This window comes from Saimiri boliviensis, chromosome 9, assembly GCF_048565385.1.
Source record: "Saimiri boliviensis isolate mSaiBol1 chromosome 9, mSaiBol1.pri, whole genome shotgun sequence".
Taxonomy (NCBI): domain Eukaryota; kingdom Metazoa; phylum Chordata; class Mammalia; order Primates; family Cebidae; genus Saimiri; species Saimiri boliviensis.
In genome coordinates, this window is record NC_133457.1 from 52,947,159 (window position 1) to 52,971,206 (window position 24,048).

Consider the following 24,048-nt stretch of genomic DNA (forward strand, 5'->3'; position numbering starts at 1 on the left):
ATCAATTATCTTGTCTCTTGGAGGTGATTATTAATTATTTTGTCTCTTGGATTTTGTCACTGCCAAATTATCACTTAAAGAGACTTTTTGATGTCTCTGCCACTACTATACTTGTCTTTTCCATTCTAGCCTAAACTACTCCTAAGATCTTCGTACATCTTCTCTGATCTATCTCTGATCCACTATCCACACAGCAACTAGCAATCTTTGTAAATCTGATCAAATCATTCTTCTGTTTACAGCCCTTTAATTGTCTCAGATTGTTCTTAGAATAAAGATCAAAATAAGACTTACAAACATAGTCAGGCTCATTCCTGACATCTACCAGGCTGAAACAAGAACACAAATACAGGCTGATATACTAAATTTTTAAATATTTAAAAGTTTTAAAGCAAGCTGATGAAGAAATTTTAAGATATATAATATCCTATTTTGACAAACATATCTTCATAACTCCCTATAAGGCCAGGTTTGCATTTAGAACTCTCAGACACAAAGTTTCTGGTTTGGGAGAGATGAGCCCCAAGCTCTGGCTCTTACGTCTCTCATCACACCAAGTTCCATTCAGCATCACAGGGACCTCACTTACACATGTATGCTCACACAACTCTGCATGTTCCACATCCCTGATAAATAGCTGCCCTTTAGACAACTTTTGGGCCCAGGAGTATGCATATCAGTAACCAGGTCCACACTCAAAAGAACAGACCAGGAAAGAGCGCTGCACAGGCCCTGGAAGCAGGCTCAGACACATTTGGGCTGGGAATTTCAGGGAACCCAGAATGTGTTCTAGCAAGAAGGGTGATGCAGGTTTCAGAAGGGCATGTCCCCATGACACTGAATTCCTCACCCAATGACAAGTGAGTGGCTGGAGAAGGACCAGAGTGGACACAGAGCTTTGTGCATTCTCCCATGGCTTTCTGCCTTCTCTCCATACTGGCCTTCCTTTAATGCTCCAGGTTCCTTACTGATAAGGGCCTTTGTACAAGTGGTCCCCCACTTCAGCAACCTATCTTCTTCCGATGTCAGTTAAAGCATTTTGTCTTTGAAGTTGCCTTTCTGATAATCCTCACATTAGTCAGGTGCCCCAATTATGTAGCTTCATAGAATCCTGTACTTTTCATAGCACTTATAACAATTAATATAACAGAATGCTTACTATATACCTAGTATTTCTATAATTAGTCATTCATCTATAAGAAGTTATTACATAATTAACTGTTTAGTGTGTTTATCCTCTGTTAGAATAGACATCTCTAAGGGGGCCAAGGACTGTGTCTTGTGCATCTTTGTCTTCCTAACACCTAACGTGGTGCTTTACATATAATAAACACTTAAATATTTTTGTTAAATAAATGACTTATGGGAACTCCTCCATCCTCAGGTTCTCCCTGACTTCTACGAGAAGGGAAATTCCTTTTAGTACTCACAGTGTATATTGGTCTCAGTCTCTGGGAAGGCACGTACAGATTCTTGGAGACTGATAGTAGCGGGAGTCCTCATGGACTTTGGTCTGATGGTCCATTTCCAGTTCTACATGTCTGATTACGGCATATATACTTAGTGACCATTCATTTAAAAGGATCATTGATTGTTTTAGCCCTAAGTTATAATCTTCTCAGATGTGAAAATTAGATGCAAGTATTATTTTATTTATTTATTTGAGACAGAGTCTGGCTCTGTCGCCCAGGCTGGAGTGCAGTGGCCTGATCTCTGCTCACTGCAACCTCTCTGGTTCAAACGATTCTCCAGCCTCAGCCTCCTAAGTAGCTGGGATTACAGGCATGGGCCACCACACCTGGCTAATTTTTGTGTTTTTAGTAGAGGCAGGATTTCACCATGTTAGGCTGGTCTCAAACTCTTGGCCTCAAGTGATCTGCCCACCTTGGCCTCCCAAAGTGCTGGGATTACAGGGGTAAGCCACCACACCCAGCCTCAATTACTATTATTACTATTATTTAGATAGGGTCTCATTTTGTTGTCCAGGCTATAGTACAGTGTCTCAATCACAGCTCACTGCAGCCTTGACTTCCTGGGCTCAGGTGATTCTCTCACCTCAACCTCCCAGGTAGCTGGGACTACAGCTGTACACCACCACGCCCAGCTAATTTTTTTAATTCTTTTTTGGTGGAGATGGAGTCTTGCCATGCTGCCCCGGCTGATCTCAAACTCCTAAGCTCAAGTGACCTGCTCACCTCAGACTCTCAAGGCACTGAGATTACAGGCATGAGCCATTGTGCCCAGCCTAGATGCAATTATTTTTATAGCTCTTTCATTATTTAAATATCAATATGGGGAGGACCTTCTGGGATCCTGGCTGTGCAGGCACAGCAGCTACACAGGAGAGACTGGAGGAGAGGCTAATGATGACAAGAAGCCGACCACTAGATTCTAACTAGCGGGAGAAACAGAACTTTGCTTTGAGGTGGAGGCATCCCAGTCAGTTCAGTTGGAGTTGTTGACTGGCATGGCAGGGATCTCTGGTACAGAGCTGACCTGAAACAAGAAATTCACCTTTGATGCTGGTGTGAAGGTGGCTGTTTTCACTTGGCGTGGCTGTTCCGTGCAACTGAGCAGCCGCACTGAGGTGGCTTAAGTCTCCAAGGACACTCCCATGTTGCTTTACCTCAACATTCCCACAACTTTGGAACAGATGCAGAGGCAAGCAGAAAAGGAAGAAGAGCGAGGCACCCGAGTGATGGTAGTGGGCCCGACTCATGTGGGTAAGTCTACAGTGTGTCGCCTTCTGTTCAACTATGCAGTGTGTTTAGGCCACCGTCCCACTTATGTGGAGCTGGATGTGGGCCAGGGTTCTGTGTCCATCTCTGGTACCACGGGGGCCCTCTACACTGAGCAGCCTAAAGATGTAGAAGAAGGTTTCTCTATCCAGGCCCCTCTGGTGTATCATTTTGGTTCCACCACTCCTGTCACCAACAGCAAGCTTTATAATCAGATTACATCTTGTTTAGCAGATGTGTTCAAACAAAGGTGTGGGGTGAATCGAAGGGCATCTGTGAGTGGCTGTGTCATTAACACCAGTGGCGGGGTCAAGGTCTCTGGTTTCCAGGCTCTGGTGCATGCAGCCTCAGCATTTGAGGTGAATGTTGTTGTGGTTCTGGATCAAGAACCACTGTACAATGAACTGAAACGGGACTTCCCCCACTTTGTACACACTGTGCTGCTCCCTAAATCTGGGGGTGTGATGGAGTGCTCCAAGGACTTCTGGCGGGAATGTAGGGATGAGCTTCTTATCTGTGAGTAGTTTTATGGATTCTAAGGCTGTTTCTATCGTGCCTTCAATGTCAGATTTTCAGATGTGAAAATCTACAAAGTTGGGGCACTGACCATCCCAAATTCCTATTTACCTTTGGGCATGTCTCAGGAGGACAATCAGCTCAAGCTAGTACCTGTCACTCCTGGCCGAGATATGGTGCACCATCTACTGAGTGTCAGCACCGCCGAGGGGAAGAGGAGGACCTGTTCAAGACAAGTGTAGCTGGCTTCATTGTGGTGACCAGTGTGGATGCAGAGCATCAGGTGTTTACTGTTCTGTCTCTAGCCCCCGGCCCACTGCCTAAGAACTTCCTTCTCATCATGGATATCCAGTTCATGGATGTGAAGCAGAGATCAGCAGGATGCCTTGCTGCCTGGGACATAGAGACTTTCACCCTCCTAAAGGCAGATGGGCTGAGATAAGAGACTGCTAGGGCCATCTGACCAGTAAACTGTGGACTGGTAGAAAGAATACATTTTGCCTCAAAAAACAGGTAGTGATAACCTGACTCTTCTAATCTTGAACCAAAAGGAAAACCATGAGACTGTCATTGGTTTCTTGGAGCACCTAAGATGCCACTTTGAATTCTCCAAGACCCTGAAGAATTGCATTTCTTTCACTATGTTACTATGTGGGTTTTTTTTTTTTTTTTTTTTTTTGAGACGAAGTTTCGCTCTTGTTACCCAGGCTGGAGTGCAATGGTGCGATCTCGGCTCACCGCAACCTCCGCCTCCTGGGTTCAGGCAATTCTCCTGCCTCAGGCTCCTGAGTAGCTGGGATTACAGGCATGTGCCACCATGCCCAGCTAATTTTTTGTATTTTTAGTAGAGACAGGGTTTCACCATGTTGATCAGGATGGTCTCGATCTCTCGACCTCGTGATTCACCCGCCTCGGCCTCCCAAAGTCTTGGGATTACAGGCTTGAGCCACCGCACCCGGCCTACTATGTGGTTTTTATTTTTTTATTTTTTATTTTTTATTTTTATTTTTTTTGAGACCGAGTTTCACTCTTGTTACCCAGGCTGGAGAGCAATGGCGCGATCTCGGCTCACCGCAACCTCCGCCTCCTGGGATCAGGCAGTTCTCCTGCCTCAGCCTCCTGAGTAGCTGGGATTACAGGCACGTGCCACCATGCCCAGCTAATTTTTTGTATTTTTAGTAGAGACGGGGTTTCACCATGTTGACCAGGATGGTCTCGATCTCTCGACCTCGTGATCCACCCGCCTCGGCCTCCCAAAGTGCTGGGATTACAAGCTTGAGCCACCGCGCCCGGCCCTATGTGGTTTTTAAACATCACTGCTTTATATTCCATATGTGGTACTTACTCATTCATCTAGGATGAAAGTGTGAATTAAAGGGACTCTCCAATAAAGTTCAAACTTTAAAAAATTAATTTTAATAGATATTTTTGCCATTAAAAATAATATCAATATTAGTATTTTATGTCATCTATTTATGGTACATTGTAATAAATTAAATGCAATTATTTTATAGCCTCAGAAGTAAAATATAAAATGTTTGCAATTATATTCAGTTTCTAGAAATAAATATGTGAAAATATATAACATACTATAGTTTTAAAAAGATATTTTTCCTCTGATTATTATTTTCACTATTTATTTATTTATTTATTTATTTTTGAGAGGGAGTCTGGCTCTGTGGCCTAAGCTGGAGTGCAATGGCATAATCTCAGCTCACTGCAACCTCTGCCTCCCCAGTCCAAGCAATTCTCCTGCCTCAGCCTCCTGAGTAGCTGGGATTAGAGGTGCCAGCCACCACACCCAGCTAATTTTTTGTATTTTTAGTAGAGACAGGGTTTCTACTGGTCTTGAGAGGTGAGACCCCCGCCCCTCCTCCCACTTCCCAGCCTCCACCTCCTCCTCCTCTCCGGATGGGAAGGAGGGTGAAAAAAAGAAACAAAATACCAGAGAGCTGGGAAAATGACTCCCTTTTTGGTTCCCAGCATCTCTGCTATCTGTAAGCCTTGAAAGAGTTGCAAATCAATGTTACTCCTAACCTGCTGGAGCCCAGCATTGGGTCACACCCCGACCTATGTGCCACGGCCCAGGCTCCCTCCTGGAAACACTTCTGCCAACTAATAATTTACTGCCTTTGTCTTATGTCTGTAAGCCCCCTCCTCCGCCGGTTCCCACTCAAACTGCAAATGAACTAGCAAATCAATGAAGCCAAAAGATTGTAAGGTCGGACGTCCAGTCAATGGACAATGACATAGTTTCACCTCAATTTCTCATTTAGCATTAAGCCTATAAAAGGGGAAAGAAGCTGCTTCCTGGGGAGCTCGGTGAATGAGGCTGTAGTCCCCTGTGCAGCTCCTAGCCAAATAAAAAGCCACTTCCCTCCTCAGTTCGGTGTTTGAGAGGTTTGTTTCTTACTCTTCCTGCTTCCATCTCAAACTCCTGACCTCGGGTGATCCACCCACCTTTGCCTTCCAAAGTGTTGGGATTAGAGGCATGAGCCACCATGTCTGGCCTATTATTATTAAGAGAAAAGGTTTTGCTTTGTTACACAGATTGGAGTGCAGTGGTGTGACCACAGCTCACTGCACCCTCTTACTCCTGAGGGACATGCTTCAGGAAGGCTTAGCCATCTGGCTAATTAAAAAACAAAAACAAGAACAAAAACAAAAACTGGTCAGGCACGGTAGCTCACGCCTGTAATCCCAGCACTTTGAGAAGTTGAGGTGGGTGGATCATGAGGTCAGGAGATCGAGATCATCCTGACTAACATGGTGAAACCCCATCTCTACTAAAAACGTAAAAAATGAGCTAAGCGTGGTGGCATACGCAGGTAGTCTCAGCTGCTCAGGAGGCTGAGGCAGGATAATCACTTGAACCCGGGAGGTAGAAGTTGCAGTAAGCTGAGATCTTGATATTTCACTCCAGCCTGAGCAACAGAGTGAGACTCCGTCTCAAAAAAAAAAACCCAAAAACTGTAGAGTAGAGCCTTGTCACATTGCCTAGTCTGGTCTTGAACTTCTGGGCTCAAGCCATCCGGCTGTCTCAGCGTCCCACAGGGCTAGGATTACAGGCATGAAGTCATAGTACCCAGCTCTTTTATCCTGATTATCATAATATACGTTTATGATAGAAAAGTTGGAAATGCACAAAAATATAAAGAAGAGAATAAATATCACCTATAATTCTAATACCTTGAGAAATCTAGTGCTACTATTTTTGCATAGTTTCTTCTGGTGTTTTTGGTATTCATAACGTATAATTTAACTTTTTTTTTAAAGACAGTCTCACTGTGTTGCCTAGGCTGGAGTGCAGTGGTATGATCTCAGCTCACTGCAACCTCCTTCTCCTGAGTTCAAGCAATTCTCATTCCTTCGCCTCCTGAGTAGTTGGGATTATGGGTACACACCATGCCCAGCTACTTTGTGTGTATGTATGTGTGTGTGTGTGTGTGTGTGTTTTTAGCAGAGATGGGGTTTCACCATGATGAATAGGCTGGTCTGGAACTCCTGACCTCAGGTGATCCACCTCTTCAGGCTCCCAAAATGCTGACATTACAGGTGTGAGCCACCGTGCTCAGTTCATATAATTTAATTTTTTAGGAAAAATAAAATCATATACATTTATAGTTTTGTATCCTGCTTTGGTTTTTTGTAGCTTGGGGGTATAAATTGGTACTATCTCTTTAAAGGGCAATTCAAAATATTAATACAAATTTTAAATTGACACAAATTAAAAAACCCTTTGACCCAGAGATTCCATTTTTCCTCCATGTGTACACCCATGTGCATGAAAAGGTGGATGTATAAGAATGTTTTAATAGGCCGGGCGCGGTGGCTCAAGCCTGTAATCCCAGCACTTTGGGAGGCCGAGGCGGGTGGATCACGAGGTCGAAAGATCGAGACCATCCTGGTCAACATGGTGAAACCCCGTCTCTACTAAAAATACAAAAAACTAGCTGGGCGTGGTGGTGCATGCCTGTAATCCCAGCTACTTAGGAGGCTGAGGCAGGAGAATTGCCTAAGCCCAGGAGGTGGAGGTTGCAGTGAGCCGAGAACGCGCCATTGCACTCCAGCCTGGGTAACAAGAGCGAAACTCCGTCTCAAAAAAAAAAAAAAAAAAAAAAAAGAATGTTTTAATAGTAAAAGACTAAAAGCAAAATAAATGTCTATTTGGTACATTCATACAATGAAATACTATTCAGCCATAAAAACAATGGAGATACCATATAGATAAATAATTTCCAAGCTCAGTCATTAGAAAAAAAGAAAGGTGTGATACAATGTCATAGTATGTTCTCATCTGTGTATAAAAAAGAGGGGAGAGGGTTATAAAAGAGAAATTATATACTTTTGTCCTAATATGGGCACAAAATATTTCTGAAATCTGTAGAACTGGTGCCTCTGGCGAAGTATATAGTGGTCTGGAATGTGAGGAGGGCTTAGCTTCCCCTTCATATATCCTTTTGAAATGTAGTTTTCCTTTTTTAACCGTGTGCATGTATATTGCTTTTTTTAATTAGAAAAAATTAATATTTTTAATGACTTACAATTCTAATATTCAGAAATATACTGTTAACACTTTCATATATGCTCTACCAGTCTTTTTCTTTGGCATTTTTTCACGCCAATAAACATTCTTCTAAAACTATGCACATACACACATACACGGTTTTGGGGGTTTTTTTGAGACAAAGTTTCACTCTGTCGCCCAGGCTGGAGTGCAGTGGCATGATCTCAGCTCACTGCAACCTCCACCTCAGGGTTCAGCTAATTCTCCTGTCTCAGCCTCCTGAGTAGATGGGACTACAGGCATATGCCACCATGCCTGGTTAATTTTTGTATTTTTAGTAGATATGGGGTTTCATCATATTGGTCAAGCCAGTCTCTAACTCCTGACCTAAGTTGATCTGCCAGCCTCTGTCTCCCAAAGTGCTGAGATTACAGGTGTGAGCCATTACACCCAGCCTAAAACCATATTTTGAATAGCTATAAATATTTACACATATATATGTGCATGTATGTGCATCATTTATGTTGTTTCTGTACTTTTTTTTTTTCCTTTTTGGCTACTAGAAATAATAAAGTTGTAGGCTGGGCACCGTGGCTCACGTCTGTAATCCCAGCACTTTGGGAGGCTGAGATGGGCAGATCACCTGAGATCAGGAGTTTGAGACTAGCCTGGCCAACATAGTGAAACCCTGTCTCTACTAAAAATACAAAAAATTAGCTGGGCATGGTGGTGCGCACCTGTAATCCTAACTACTCAGGAGACTGAGGCAGGAGAATCACTTCAACCCGGTAGATGAAGGATGCAGTGAGCTGAGATTGTGCCACTGTACATCAGCCTGGGTGGCAGTGTGAGACTCCATCTAATATTAAAAATAAGAAATAAAATTGTAATATATATTTTTGTATGATTTTAATTCTATTAATTTATTTAATTCCCAAGCCAGGTGCAGTGGCTCACAACTGTAATCCTAGCACTTCAGGAGGCCAAGGCAGGTGGATCACCTGAGGTCAGGAGTTCAAGACCAGCCTGGCCAACAGAGTGAAACTTGTCTCTACTAAAAATACAAAAATTAGCTGGACACAGTGGCATGTCTGTAGTCCCAGCTACTCGGGAGGCTGAGGTAGGAGGATTGCTTAAACCCAGGCGGTGGAGGTTGTAGTGAGCAGAGATTGCACCACTGCACTACAGTCGGGGTGACAGAGCAAGACTCCATCTTCAAAATAAATAAATAATAAATAAATAAATAAATAAATATTTAATTCTATTTTAGTATTTTCTCAGGATAATTTCCTTAAAGTAAGATTACTGGGAATTAAGGATCTTCATATATGGTAGAATTATTTTCTAGAATGTTTATACCAATTTACTATCCCAGTTGTTTAAGAGACTATCTATTCATCTATTCGCTATAAGCTCGATTTTCCAAAATGAAAATCTCTTTGCTGTACTTTTTGAATATAAACATAACACATGTTAAATATATAAGTTCAGAAAACAAAGGAAATTTAGGTCCAGCGAGGTGACTCATGCCTGTAATCCCAGCACTTTGGGAGGCTAAGGTGGGTGGATTACTTGAGTCCAGGAGTTGGAGATCAGCTTGGGCAGCATGGCAAAACCCCATCTCCACCCAAAATACAAAATTAACTCAGTGTGGTGGTGCAAAATATAAAAATTAGACAGGTATGGTGGTGGGTGCCCGTAGTCCCAGTTATTTGGGAGGCTGAGGCAGGAGAATCGACTGAAACTAGGAGGTGGAGGTTGCAGTGAGCTGAGATCAAGCCACTGCACTCCAGTCAGAGTGACAGAGTGAGACTTTCTAAAAAATTAAAAGAAAAAAAAAGGAAAATAAAAAGTATTATATTCATTGTTGTTTTTTTCTTTTATTTTGTTTTTTGAAACAGGGTCTCACTTTGTCACTCAGGATGGAGTGCAGTAACACGATCATTGCTCACAGAAACCTAGTCTTCCTGGGCTCAGATAATCCTCCCAGCTCAGCCTTCCAGATAGATGGAACCACAGGCTACAGGCACATGCTAGCATGCCTAGCTAATTTTTTGTAGAGATGGGGTTTTGCCATGTTACCCAGGCTGGTCTGAAACTCCTGGGCTCAAGCAATCTCTCCGCCTTGGCCTCCCAAAGTGCTGGGATTACAGGAATGAGCCACCTTACGCAGCATGTATTCACTGTTAACACTAAAGTATGTATCCAAACTTTTTCCTAGTTTATATTAACCTGATTTTTTTTGAACTTAATGTACTTTGGGTTTCTTTCTAAGCCAATAGGTAATATGCAAGTATTGTTATCTTTTAATACATCATAATCTATTATAAGGATATAAAATGGATATCTCAAATTGGGTGCTGGGGAAAGCAGATTCTGAGAGGAAGTGCTCTTAGTATCAACATCTGTGGAGAAGAGGGGAAGGAAGCAGAATTGAACAGACAGAGAAGTTATGTTGGATTGTAAGTCCAACGTTAGCCTCAGCTGACCTCACAGAAAGTTCTGGAACAGAAATGGTCCCTCTAAATTCTCCCAAATTGGGAGAATTTTCAAATTTAAATTTAAATTTTATTTTAGAGACAGTCTTGCTCTGTTATACAGGCCAGGGAGCAGTGGTATGATCTTGGCTCAATGCAACCTCTGCCTCCCAGGCTCAAGCAATTCTTGTGCCTCAGCCTCCTGAGTGGCTGGGATTACAGATGTGCGCCACCACGCCCAACTACTTTTTGTATTTTTAGTAGAGATGGGATTTTGACATGTTGGCCAGGCTTGTCTCAAACTCCTGGCCTCATGTAATCTGCCTGCCTTTGACTTCCAAAAGTGCTGGGATTACAGGCATGAGCCCCTGCACCCCATCTGCACCCTGTCAATCAGGCCTTTTTATTCTAACAACAATCATCGGATATGAGTCATCTTGGGAAGGGGCCTGTCTCTCTGCATCTGAGGCAATCCCTGAAGGAGCTAATAGCATTCCCAGAAGTTGGGATAATCCTTCATCGAAGGTGGATCTAAGCAGCAATCACAGTGTCCACTATAGTCTTGTTCTGTTCAGATCTACGCCTTCATATGTTTTCTAGAAGCAGCAATACCAGCATTAGGATAGACCTCTTTTTTCTGTAGGACATTTAGAAAAGTAAGATTAATGGAACAAACTATAGCTCTTATTGCTACAAGTCTCAGGGCTACAACTGATACTCATTGTCTCTCTTGTCCTGTATCCAGTTTAGATTCCCCTTACCTTGAGCTATCACCTCAGTGGCTTACCTTGTGGCATGACCCAGACCCTCATCTTTGAAGGCTATGAACTCCTAGTCCCTATTCCTTTCTCATGCTGAGGTTGCTATACTTGTCTGTTTATAGTCAAAAATTGAAAAAAATTGTACACCAGAAGGTACACAGTTAGATTACCTAAATGCCAGGCATTCCATGGTTCTGCTACATAATCTTTCCCTGATGCCAGAATGGTGACTCTTCTTTTCGCCTGCTATCCCTGGACACAAAGAACGCAAAGGGCCCAGGCTGATAGAGCCATACCTTGTAGCTCAGTGGGAGTCTTGCTGTATTCACTGGTAAAACTGCACTCCTTTTGGGGACCTGTACCTCCAACCTTGCAGACAACTCTCCTATCTTAGCCTCCCAAAGAGATGGGATTACGATTACAGGTGTGAATCACTTAGCCTAGCCAGAATGGGTGATTTTATAATGAATGGAAATGTATTTCTTATAGTTCTAGAAGCTGGAAAGTCCAAGATCAAAAGGCTGGTATATGGCAAGGCTTTCTTGCTGCCTCATTTTATGGGGAAGGTGGAAGTGTACGAGACAGAGTAAAAAGGATCCAAACTCCTTGTTTTATAACAAAACCACTACCAAGATAACAGCATTAATTCACTCACTCTTCCCTCATGGCCTAATCACTTCTCATTAGGCTTCACTTCCCAACGTTATTGCATTGGGGGATTAAGTTTTCAACAAATACTTCTTGGGGAACACATTCAAACCATAGCAGAGTGGCACTATTTCCACCATTCCTTCAACAGTACTGTTTTGTTTTGTTTTATTTTTGTTTTTTTTGAGATGGAGTCTTGCTTTGTCACCCAGGCGGGAGTGCAGTGCTGCGATCTCAGCTCACTGCATCCTCCGCCTCCCAGGTTCAAGTGATTCTCCTGCTTCAGCCTCCCAAGTAGCTGGGACTACAGGTGGCCACCACCATGCCCAGCTAATGTTTGTATTTTTTTTTTTTTTTAGTAGAGAAAGGGTTTTACCATGTTGGTCAGGCTGGTCTTGAACTGTTGACCTCGGGTGATCTGTCCTCCTCAGACTCCCAAAGTGCTGGGATTACAGGCGTAAGCCACCACACCTGGCCTATCTATCTATCTATTTATTTGTTTTTGGAGACAGGGTCTCACTTTGTTGCCCAGGCTGGAGTGCAGTGGTGCAAGCATGGCTCATTGCATCCTTGACTTCCTGGACTTAAGCAATCCTCCTGCCTCAGCTTCCTGTGTAGCTGGGAACACATATATGTGCCACCATGCCTGGCTAATTTTAAAATTTTTTGTAGAGACAAGGTCTCCCTGTTTCACAGGGTGGTCTCAAACTTATGGTTTCAGGTGATCCTCCCACTTCAGCCTCCTAAAGTGCTGAGATTACAGGTGTGAGCCACTGTATCCAGACAATACTTGTTGTCTTGATGGGGAGAGGTTTCTGCACCATCTCTGAGCAATGGTGCAGAGAGGGTGGGCCACTTCTGGGAATGTCCTCATCTAATGTGTCCAGCACCATTCTTTCCAAACTAGGGCCCTGACCTTATCTTGATACACCTGTCTTGATTGGAAAGTTAATCTTCTCTGGAGCTTAGCTACTCTAAGTTTAAATTTTAGCTTATTCTGTATCCCCACTGCTGGAGATGAGAGCCACTTTGTGAGCTACTAGGTAGACCCTCAAGTTTTCACTTGGTGATTAATCATTCTCAATGAACCAATAGGTTCAACTTTTCATTATCTTTTTTCCAGTGCATCAGTCTGGTTAAACAATAGTCTTGGTCTGCTTTAGTCAGTTTGGGCTGTTATAACAAAATACCATACACTGGGAGATTTAAACAACAGAAATTTGTTTTTCACGGTTTGAGGGGCTAGAAAGTCCAACTTCAAAGTGCCAGCTGACTTGGTTCCTGGTGAGGGCTCTCTTCCTGTGTTGAAGATAGCTACTTTCTTGCTTTGTCCTCACATGGTCTTTCCTTGGCATGCATGCAGAAACACAGAGAGAGAGAGAGATCTCTTTCTCCTCTTACAAGACCACTAGTCCTATCAACTTAATGACCCATGTAACTTACAACCATTCGACTTTACGACCACAATCGCTAGTCACGACTGCTCCGCGTATGGCAGCGCAAACGTTGCCCAGCTGGGCGTACGACAGTGCGGACCAGCTTCTGGCAGCACTGCCAACTCCGCATGCACCATTTCAACTGTACATATAGCCTACTCAACTTACGACCAAATCGTGTTATGACCGTTCCGCGGTCCCGACCGTGGTAGTAAGTCGAGCACTGCCTGTAGAGCCCCAACCATATGACCTAATTTAACCTTAATTATCTCTTAAAAGCCCTATCTCCAAATATAATTACATAGGGGACTAGGGTTTCAACATACATATTTTGGGGGACATATTTCAGTCCATAGTACCACCCAATTCCATCATCCTTATAGTTGCTATTTCCCTTATATTTCTCAAATGCCTAATAAATCATATCTGTAAATATATACTCTTTTACTGGTGTACCAATTCAACTGACCATGCATGAAAGTTTTAACAATTTGGACTGTAATTTTGTGATAGGGGTTCTCACTGTCAGGTGGGCAGCTAGTGATCATGCTCCAACACCCCATTTTAGTGCCTGCTTTCTCAGACCTCACTCCTGCCAGCAACTGTCATAGGTTGGATTCCTGGGAAGCAAATTATGAAACAAAAGTTAACAGGCAGGTTATTTATTAAGGAGTGCCTTTGGAATTAACACTTGTGGAACAGCGGGGGAAGGAAGCAGGATTGGGCAGAGTGAGATTATGCAGATCATATAGGGAGTCTGGGATGTTAGAATTGACTTTTAGAGTTGTCCCAAGTTGGGCTAAGATGGAGCTAAGATGGTCAAGCTCTTATCTTACACCTTCACTCTCAGGTTGTTTTTTTTTTTCAGTGGGTTTGTTTGTTTTTGGTGACAGCATCTGGCTGTGTTGCCCAGGCTGCTGGAGTGCAGTGGGGTGATCTTGGCACACTGTAACCTCTGCCTCCTGGGCTCAAGCCATCCTCCCACCTTAGCCTCCCATGTAGCTGGGACTATAGGCACATCCCACCACACCTGGGTAATTTTTCTATTGTCTTAGAGATGGGGTTTTGCCATATTGCCCAGGCTAGTCTCAAACTCCTGAGCTCAAGCCATCCACACCCCCTTGGCTCCCAAAGTGCTAGTTATAGGCAGGAGCCACCATGCCTGGCCTCTTAGACTTTCACTTTTATCAACAATTGTATATGGGTCTGTGAAGGAACCTAACTTTGAGCAAGGTGGCTCTCTGCAAATGTAGCAATTCTGAAAGTACTAAAGACTTAGCCAACAGTAAACTCAGTAGCCAGAAGAAATCCTTAATTAAAAGAAAAGCTTGAGACAGCGCACAGTGTTTCACACCTGCAATGCCAGCACTTTGGGAGGCCGAGGCAGGCAAATCACTTGAGCTCAGGTGTTCAAGACCAGCCTGGCCAACACGGAGAAACCCGTCTCTACCAAAAAAAAAAAAAAAAAAAAAAAGAAGAAGCCAGGTGTGGTACACGTGACTACAGTCCCAGCTACTTGGAGGCTGAGACAGGTGGATCTCTTGAGTCTGGAAGATTGAGGCTGCAGAGAGCTCAGATTGTGCCACTGCGCTCCATCCTGGGTGACAGAGTGAAACCTCGTCTCGAAAATAAAATAAAAACATCAGAAAACTTTACATAAAAATCTGGATTTATAACAGCCCTCATGGGAAGAAAAAAAAAGGAAAAAAGAAAAAAGATTTAGTAATACTAGCCATTGTGGGGCTAATCAGCTGACTTTGAGAAGCAGTTGCCTATTTTATACTTGGTATGAGATGGAGCCTCTCTCTCTTGCCCTGGAGTGCAATGGTGCAATCTCAGCTCACTGTAACCTTGACCTCCTGGGTTCAAACGATTTTCCTGCCTCAGCCTCCCAAGTAGCTGGAACTACAGGTGTGTGCCACCATGTCATTATTTTTTTTGGTATTTTTAGTAGAGACGGGGTTTTACCATGTTGGCCAGTCTGGTCTTGAACTCCTGACCTCAAGTGATCCACTTGCCTAAGCCTCCCAAAGTGTTGGGATTACAGGTGTGAGCCACCGCTTCCAGCCTTTGGAGACATTTCCCCCATTGCCTTGGTGATTAATTCAGCTCCTTGTTACTTATACAAATTTCTGCAGCCTGCTTGAATTTCTCCTGAGAAAATGGGATTTTTTCTGTTTCACTGTCAGACAGAAAATTTTCTGAAGTTTTATGTTCTGTTTCCCTTTGAAAACTGAATGCCTTTAACAGCACCCAAGTCACCTCTTGAATGCTTTGCTGCTTAGAAATTTCTTCTGGCAGGGTTGGGTGCGGTGGTTCATGCCTGTAATCCCAGCACTTTGGGAGGCTGAGGCGGAGGGATCATGAGGTCAAGAGATTGAGACCATCCTGGTCAACATGGTGAAACCCCGTCTCTACTAAAAATACAAAAATTAGCTGGGCGTGGTGGCACCTGCCTGTAAACCCAGCTCGGGAGGCTGAGGCAGGAGAATTGCTTGAACCCAGGAGGCGGAGGTTGCGGTGAGCCGAGATCGCACCATTGCATTCCAGCCTGGGTAACAAGAGTGAAACTCCGTCTCAAAAAAAAAAAAAAAAGAAATTTCTTCTGTCAGATACCCTAAATCATCTCCCTCAAGTTCAAAGTTCAACAAATCTCTAGGGCTGTGGCAAAATGCTGCCAGTCTCTTTGCTAAAAAATAACAAAAGCCACCTTTGCTCCAGTTTCCACAAGTTCTTTATCTCCAGCTCCATCTGAGACCACCTCGGCCTGAATTTCATTGTCCATATCATCATCAGCATTTTGGCCAAAGCTACTCAACAAGCCTCTAGGGAGTTCCAAACTTTCCCACATTTTCCTGCCTTCTTCTGTGCCCTCCAAACTGTTCAAACCTCTGCCTGTTACCAAGTTCCAAAGTTGCTTCCACATTTTAGGGTATCTTTTCAGCAGTGCCCCACCCTTCTGGTGCCAATTTACTGTATTAGTACATTTTCATGCTTCTGATAAAAGACATACCAGAGACTGGTAATTTACAAAAGAAAAAGGTTTAATGGGCTCACAGTTCCATGTGTCTGAGGAGGCCTCACAATCCTGGTAGAAGGGAAGGGCACATCTTACATGGCGGCAGACAAGAGAGCTTGTTGCAGGGAAACTCCCCTTTACAAAACCATCAGATCTCATGAGACTTATTCACTATTTCGAAAATAGCATGAGAAAGACTCACCCCTCATGATTCAATTACTCCCACCAGGTCCCTCCAACAACACATGGAAATTGCGGGAGCTACAATTCAATATGAGATTTGGGTGGGGACACAGCCAAACCGTATAGAAGACATAGACACTAGAAAAGAATGGCTCTAACTTTGGAGTGCAGTAAAGGGAAGTTTTTAGTGGTACAGCAGAATTAAGGAACAATTAGATTAAATGGAGGCAGAAGGCCCAACGTTCTTTAGGGGCATATATCAGGGGGCAGGGGGCAAAAGAGAGATTATCTCTGTAAATGGGAAAACTTGATATGATAAATTAGGTAAAATATACAGGAGGCAAAAGGCAATTTGAAACTTCAGGAAAAACAAAGCTATACAAGTTTGCTTTTTTTTTTTTTTTTTTTTTTTTTAAGATGTGGTCTCACTCTTGTCACTTGGGCTGGAGTGCAAAGGTGCAATCTTGGCTCACTGCAACCTCTGCCTCTTGGGTTCAAGTGATTCTTCTGGCTCAGACTCTCAAGTAGCTGGGATTACAGGCACCTGCCACCACACCCAGCTAATTTTTTTATTTTGAGTAGAGATGGGGAAATTTGCTTTTTGTTGTTGTTTTGTTTTTGAGATGGAGTCTCTCTCTGTCACACAGGCTGGAGTACAGTGGTGCCATCATGGCTTATTGTAGCCTCGAACTCCCAGGATCAAATGATCCTTCCACCTCAGCCTCCTGAGCAGCTGGGACTACAGGTGTGTGCCACCACACCCAACTAATTTTTTGTAGAGCCAGGATTTCACCAGGTTTTTCAGGCTGGTCTTGAACTGCTGGGCTCAAGTGATCTGCTACCTTGGCCTCTCAAACTGCTAGGATTACAGGTATGAGCCACTGTGCCCAGCCTGTTTGAGATCTAAATATGAAGCACAGATATTTGGGCAATTGTTAATAAGGGAATATAATCCATTTGATCCTGATGCTCTCTGCATTTTCATTTGAGTGGTTTTCTAACGGTTTTCAGTGGTTCAGTGGTTTTGTAAAAGAAAACGTAATCCTAGCACCCTCCTTAGTCTGGAAGTTAGCTCTTAACTGTGTCAACCTATGGACAAAACACAAAAGACTTCCTGTGTTTAAGGGAGGGGATTAGAAGGTGTGAAGGAAGAATGGTGGTGTTAATAGTGGAGAGTTGTAATACTATCTAAAGTTGAAATGTTATCTAGTGTTTTATCTTGTATTATTCAAGTTACAAAGAAGTGTGGTAGCCCACGCCTGTAATTCCAGCATTTTGGGAAGCTGAGGTGGGCAGACCACATGAGGTCAGGAGTTTGATACTTTGATACTAGCCTCACCAACATGGTGAAACCCCATCTCTACTAAAAATACAAAAGTTAGTGGGGCATAGTGGTTCACACCTGTAGTCCCAGCTACTCCGGAGGCTGAGGCAGGAGAATTGCTTGAACCTGGGAGGCAGAAGTTGTAGTGAGCCAAGATCACATCATTGCACTTCAGCATGGGCAACAGAGGGAGACTCTGTCTCAAAAAAATAAGTTACAAAGAAAAGAAAACCAAGGAAAGACACAAACAATGTAAATGTTAAATACTGGACCAGTGAGTATTAACATAATCTTTATCAGTTAGAGCAGGGAGTCATTAGATACTGTCTAAAGTTAATATGAGCATATTTAGAAATACTGAAGTAATTCCAAACGAACAAACAAACAACAAAAACATGTAAAAGATGCTGTCCCTGGGGAGTGGCCCTGGAGGTAGAGTTAAGATGAAGCTTGGTTGCTTTTCACTTTAAGTTCTTTTGTCCTGTTTGATTTGTTACAATTTATTTTGTGTCCTTTTATTTGTTGCCATTGTGCATCTCTTTCACTGAAAATAAAGTTAGAGGCGGTTTTTCTGCCTATATGGAAACAATGTTTTAGATATCTATTCTATCAAGAATGCTGGCTCCGTGGCTGATCCCTGCAATCCCAGCACTTTGGGAGGCTGAGGTAGGTGGATCACCTGAGGTCAGGAGTTAGAGACCATACTGGCCAACATGGTGAAACTCTGTCTCTACCCAAAATACAAAAATTAGCTGGGTGTGATGGTGTGCACCTGTAATCCCAGCTACTCAAGAGGCTGAGACAGAAGAATCGCTTGAATCCAGGAGGTGGAGGCCACAGTAAGCAAAGAACGCACCACTGCACTCCAGCCTGGGCAACACAGCAAGACTCTATCCCTCACCCCCAAAAAAGAATGATTTCCCAAAGTAGTCCAGGCCTCATTCAGGTCTTTTGAAATAAGCAATGAAGTGAAATCTGAAGGACACCAAGAAACCTGGACTAAGAAAACGGTTGTTTTACTGGTACTTGACTCTAAATAATTAGAACTCTTAGCTTTTACCCACACTAGTTCCAGCCATCTGCCTGTGAGAATTCCTTTTAAAAAACATTTGAGGCTGGGCACGGTGGCTCAAGCCTGTAATCCCAGCACTTTGGGAGGCCGAGGCGGGTGGATCACGAGGTCAAGAGATCGAGACCATCCTGGTCAACATGGTGAAACCCCGTCTCTACTAAAAAAACAAAAAATTAGCTGGGCATGGTGGCGCGTGCCTGTAATCCCAGCTACTCAGGAGGCTGAAGCAAGAGAATTGCCTGAACCCAGGAGGCGGAGGTTGCGGTGAGCCGAGATTGTCCCATTGCACTCCAGCCTGGGTAACCAGCGAAACTCTTGTCTCAAAAAAAAAAAAAAAAAAAAAAAAAAAAAAAAAAAAAATTGAGCAGTTCTGATCCTCTGCGTTTTGAGAATGGAGTTTTTGCCTGTAACTAGGTTAAGTGTACTGATTCTGAAAGGGAAGGTATTCTGGATTCCTTTTACCATCTTATTACCAAAAATGGGGCAGAATTTATTGATCTAGTTATCCATCCGTCTGTTGGTCTGTCTCTCTGCCTGCCTATTTGAGATAGGGTCTTGCTATGTCACCTAGGCTGGAGTGCAGTGGCATGATCATGGCTCACTTAAGCGATTCTCCCACCTCAGCTTCACAAGCAGCTGGGACTACAGGTGTATGCCATCCTGCCCAGCTAATTTTTTATTTTGTGTAGAGAAGGGGTCTCCCTATGTTGCCCAGATTAGTCTTGAACTTCTGGCCTCAAGAGATATGCCTGCCTCAGCCTCCTAAAGTGATGCAATTACAGGTGTGAGTCACTGTGCCTGGCTGATTGCTCAGTTTTAGAAAAAACAGTGTTTTTAGGCCGAGTGCAGTGGCTCATGCTTGTAATCCCCGCACTTCGGGAGGCCGAGGCGGGTGGATCATCTGAGGTCAGGAGTTTGAGACCAGGCTGATCAACACAGCAAAAACCCATCTCTACTAAAAATACAAAACTTAGCCGGGTGTGGTGATGGGTGCCTGTAATCCCAGCTACTCTGGAGGCTGAGGCAGGAGAATTGCTTGAACCTGGGAGGCGGAGGTTGCAGTTAGCCAAGATCACGCCATTGCACTCCAGCCTGGGTGACAGAGTGAGCCTCTTTTTCCAAAAATAAAAAATAAAAATAAGCATAAAAAATAAAGGAAAAATCATGGTTTAAATCCAGTAGAGAGGACACTGTGGCCTATTACTGCCTTAGTTGCACACCTTAAGAGTAGAAAAGAAGGGAAAATTATTTCTGATATTTGCAAAGATCTACCAATGTAAGAAAAAACAAATGCCTTGTGACTAAGTGAAAAATGGAAAGGAAGAATACTTGATTTGGGGGAGATTAAGATGAGACAGTGGTCATGATCCCTGAAACACAGGGTTTGTGGAAAAAGGTGAGGAAGCTTGATCAGAAGACCTCTCTTTGCTCTAGATATTGAGTAGTTGCACCTGGAACTCTGCAAAAGGGGAAGAAAAGGGAAGAATAATGAATCAAATTTTACTTTTTTTTTTTGAGATGGAGTCTTGTTTTGTCACCCAGGATGGAGTGCAGTGGCATCATCTTGGCTCACTGCAACCTCTGCCTCATGAGTTTTAAGTTATTCTCCTACCACCTGCATCAGCCTCTCAAGTAGCTGGGATTACAGGTGTGTACTACCACACCCGGCTAATTTTTGTCTTTTAGTAGAGATAGGGTTTCACCATGTTGGCCAGGCTGGTCTCAAACTCCTGATCTCAGGTGATCCACCAGCCTTGGCCTCTCAGAGTGCTGGGATTACAGGTATGAGCCACTGTGTCTGGCCCAAATTTTACTTTAAAAGTCCTATGCAAGAAGTATCACCATTATCCTCATGCAAAAGTAGTTGAGTTAATATGTCTTACTTTAAGCAGAACTATAAGGCCAATAGCATAATTAAAATATTTTTTGTGCTAAAATTGTCCAGAGAGAGAAAAAAACACAGAAGTCTGGCCCAAATTTTAAAGGAACTGTGCCATCTACACAATCAGAAACTAACTCTTTATGTTATAAGGCAAAGTTTTTCATGCTATTGGTTAATAAATGTCAATTATAGCTAATGCATTTTCAGAAACACGATTTGGTATGTTTGCAAGGAAAACAAGAAAAGCAATCTAAAGCTCCCAGTAAAACAACACTATATAAAAAGTCTTTTAAAATAAACTATTGGAACCCTTGTTCAATGTCTTCCCATTTCAAAGGCTACAGAATGCATTTTTTTTTTCATTTATAACATTAAATATCTACTTTTGGACCAGGTTGGCTAAGAGATTGAGTTGAAATCAAGTTCTGATGGGCAAGTGTCTGATGAAGTATATCCTTTTTTATATTGTAAGGGTGAAGGGAAAACTTTTATATGTAATAACAAAGGGAAAAGTTTTCCCTCTGCTGAAAGTTTGCTGAAAAATCAACTGGCAACAGTCACATTAGGCCAGGTGCAGTGACTGATACCTGTAATCTCAGCACCTTGGGAAGCAAAGTAGGGAGAATTGCGAGTTCAGTAGTTTCAGACAAGCCTGGACAACGTAGTGAGACCTCATTTCTATAAAGATTTTTTTTTTTTAATTGGGGGGCACTTGCTGGTGCAGTGGCTCACGCCTATAATCACTGCAACCTCTGCCTCCAGGGTTCAAGTGATTCTCCTGCCTCAGCCTCCTGAGTAGCTGGAACTACAGGCACATGCCACCATGCCTGGCTAATTTTCATATTTTTAGTAGAGACAGGGCTTCACCATGTTGGCCAGGCTTCGGCCTTGTAAAGTGCTGGGATTACAGGCGTGAGCCACTGCGCCCAGCCAACACTGCATTTCTTTCTTTTTTTCTTTTTTTTGAGATGGAGTCTTGCTCTGTTACCCCGGCTACAGTGCAGTGGCGTGATCTCAGCTCACTGCAACCTCTGCCTCCTCGGTTCAAGCGATTCTCCTGCCTCAGCCTCCCGGTAGCTGGCGTTACACGTGCCTGCCATCGTGCCTAGCTGAATTTTTTTTTGTTGTTGTTGTTGTGTTTTTTTTGGTATTTTCAGTAGAGACGTTGTTTTACCATCTTGGCCAGGCTAGTTTTAAACTCTTGACCTTCTGATTCACCCACCCAGGCCTCACAAGGTGCTGGGATTACAGGCGTGAGCCACTGCACCCGGCCAAACATTGCATTTCTTTTTTTTTTTGAGATGGAGTTTCGCTCTTGTTAGCCAGGCTGGAGTGCAATGGCCTGATCTCGGCTCACCGCAACCTCCGCCTCCTCAGTTCAGGCAGTTCTCCTGCCTCAGCCTCCTGAGTAGCTGGGATTACAGGCACGCGCCACCATGCCCAGCTAATTTTTTGTATTTTTAGTAGAGACGGGGTTTCACCATGTTGACCAGGATGGTCTCGATCTCTCAACCTCGTGATCCACCCGCCTCGGCCTCCCAAAGTGCTGGGATTACAGGCTTGAGCCACCACGCCCGGCCAAACATTGCATTTCTTTTGGAAAAAAGCTTTCTTGGTCAAATAAGGAAATTCCAAAGAGTGTGTCCTTGGTGCTTCCAGAAAGAGGATCGGGGAGACAGAGAAAGGTCAGGAAGAGACCTTGGTTCTCAGACCTTTCAATTTTCAAAGCACTCGGCATGCTAAATTTTGGGGAATCATTTTTCTGTGCCTCAATAATATTTTGATCATATGTATTATTTGAAGCTGTTAATAAAAATTGTGTGTTTGAAAATCCTTGCCAAGAGAATTGAAATCTTGATCAAGAATTCTGTAAAAGCTCAGGAAGTTGACATTCAAAAAAAAAAAAGGAATTTTGTAAAAGCAGCCTCTGCCTTTATGTGTAATTCTGTAACAAAGTCAACATATTATGGGACCTTTATTACTTTATCTTACCAGATAGGTAAAGGATGAATGAATCTGCCCTTCACTTACATTTATGATTAATCAGACAGGTCAGCTAGTGTGAATAATTTATAGCAAAATAGAGAAAAAAATGAAAAAAGATCAAGGCATACATTGAATGTCATTTTACTATTCTAGATGATATCTTTTTTTTTTCTTTTGAGACAGAGTTTTGCTGTTGTTGCCCAGTCTGAAGTGGAATGGCGAGATCTCGAACTTTGGACCTCAGGTGATCCACTGGCCTCAGCCTCTCAAAGTGCTGGGATTATAAACGTAAGCCCCTGTGCTGGGCTAGGATGAGGATTATTTTAATCAGTAATTCGTAGTAATTCTGAAAGTTATATATATAGTTGAAGTTTAATTTTTTTAAACCTTATTTATTTTTTGATAAAGCATAAAGCCTCCCAAAGTGCTGAGATTATAGGCGCGAGCCACTGCACCCAGCTAGATGATATCTGCTAAACCACAGGAATCACAGGATGCTTTTGTGTAGGTATACAATGCTGCATTTTTAAAACTGAGGTGAAGCAGGAGTATGGAGTAGAGGGAGGTGGGACAATGGCACCTACCTCTAGACCTAGCTACTTGGGAGGCTGAGGTGGGAGGATGGCTTCAGCCTAAGAGTTAGAGGCTGCAGTGAGCTATGATTGTACCACTGCACTCCAGCCTGGGCAACATAGCAAGACCCTGTCTCAAAAACAAACAAACAAACAAACAAAAACAAACAAAAGGGAGGTGAATGAAGGGAGAAGTGTTTAGAAGGCTATTATAATAGTTTTGGTGTAAGGCAGTGGGAGGATGAATGGGAAGAGGGGTTTGAATAAGAATGGCAGCAGCAGAAGAAAAAGCAAGTCATTTGAATGAGGTAAGATGGAATATAGGCTTTTTTGAAAGAAAAGAATAAAGTCTGGCCCTATAATTTAGAGCCTAGGGCACTATGTAATTATTTATAAACACTAGCTCAATTATTAAGTGTGAGGGCAAAATAGAATTTTAGATTCCTATAAACTTAGAAAGTTGATTACCCATGTCCTCAGACTTAAAAAAATGCTAAAAAGTTTTTAGTAAGATCAGAAACAAGTGGCCTGTTAGCACAGTAGTTAAGGTATAGAGCCTGCAACTGCAAGGTTGCTGGTTCAAATCCTCAATGGGGCCAGTCTTAAATTAGGAAAAAAAAAAAAAAAAAAAAAAAAACCCTCTTGGGAAGATCAGAAACAACAAATGTAATAATGCTGATGGCATTTCTATAATATATAAATATTAAATAGTTTAATACTCATAACAACCCTATGAGATTGGTACTGTTATTTCCATTTTGCAGTTGAGGAAACTGAAACACAAAGAGATTTGCCTAAGGTTACATAGCTTTCCAGAGTCGTCTGGTTTCACAGTTCATGTTCTTAATCACTACACTATGCCAAAATTACAATGTTAAGATATATTAGGAAATTCAAGTAAGAGAGATGAATTATTTTAAGTGTTGA

General features: G+C 42.9%; 1 protein-coding gene and 1 pseudogene across 4 annotated transcripts in view; one reads left to right on the forward strand and one right to left on the reverse strand.

Moving 5' to 3' along the window:
• Positions 1-24,048, reverse strand: part of SLC35G2 (solute carrier family 35 member G2) — a 90,249-nt gene that overhangs the window by 62,973 nt on the left and 3,228 nt on the right. The gene's annotated exons all lie outside the window — the stretch shown is intronic.
• Positions 670-3,696, forward strand: LOC101043771 (polyribonucleotide 5'-hydroxyl-kinase Clp1-like; annotated as a pseudogene).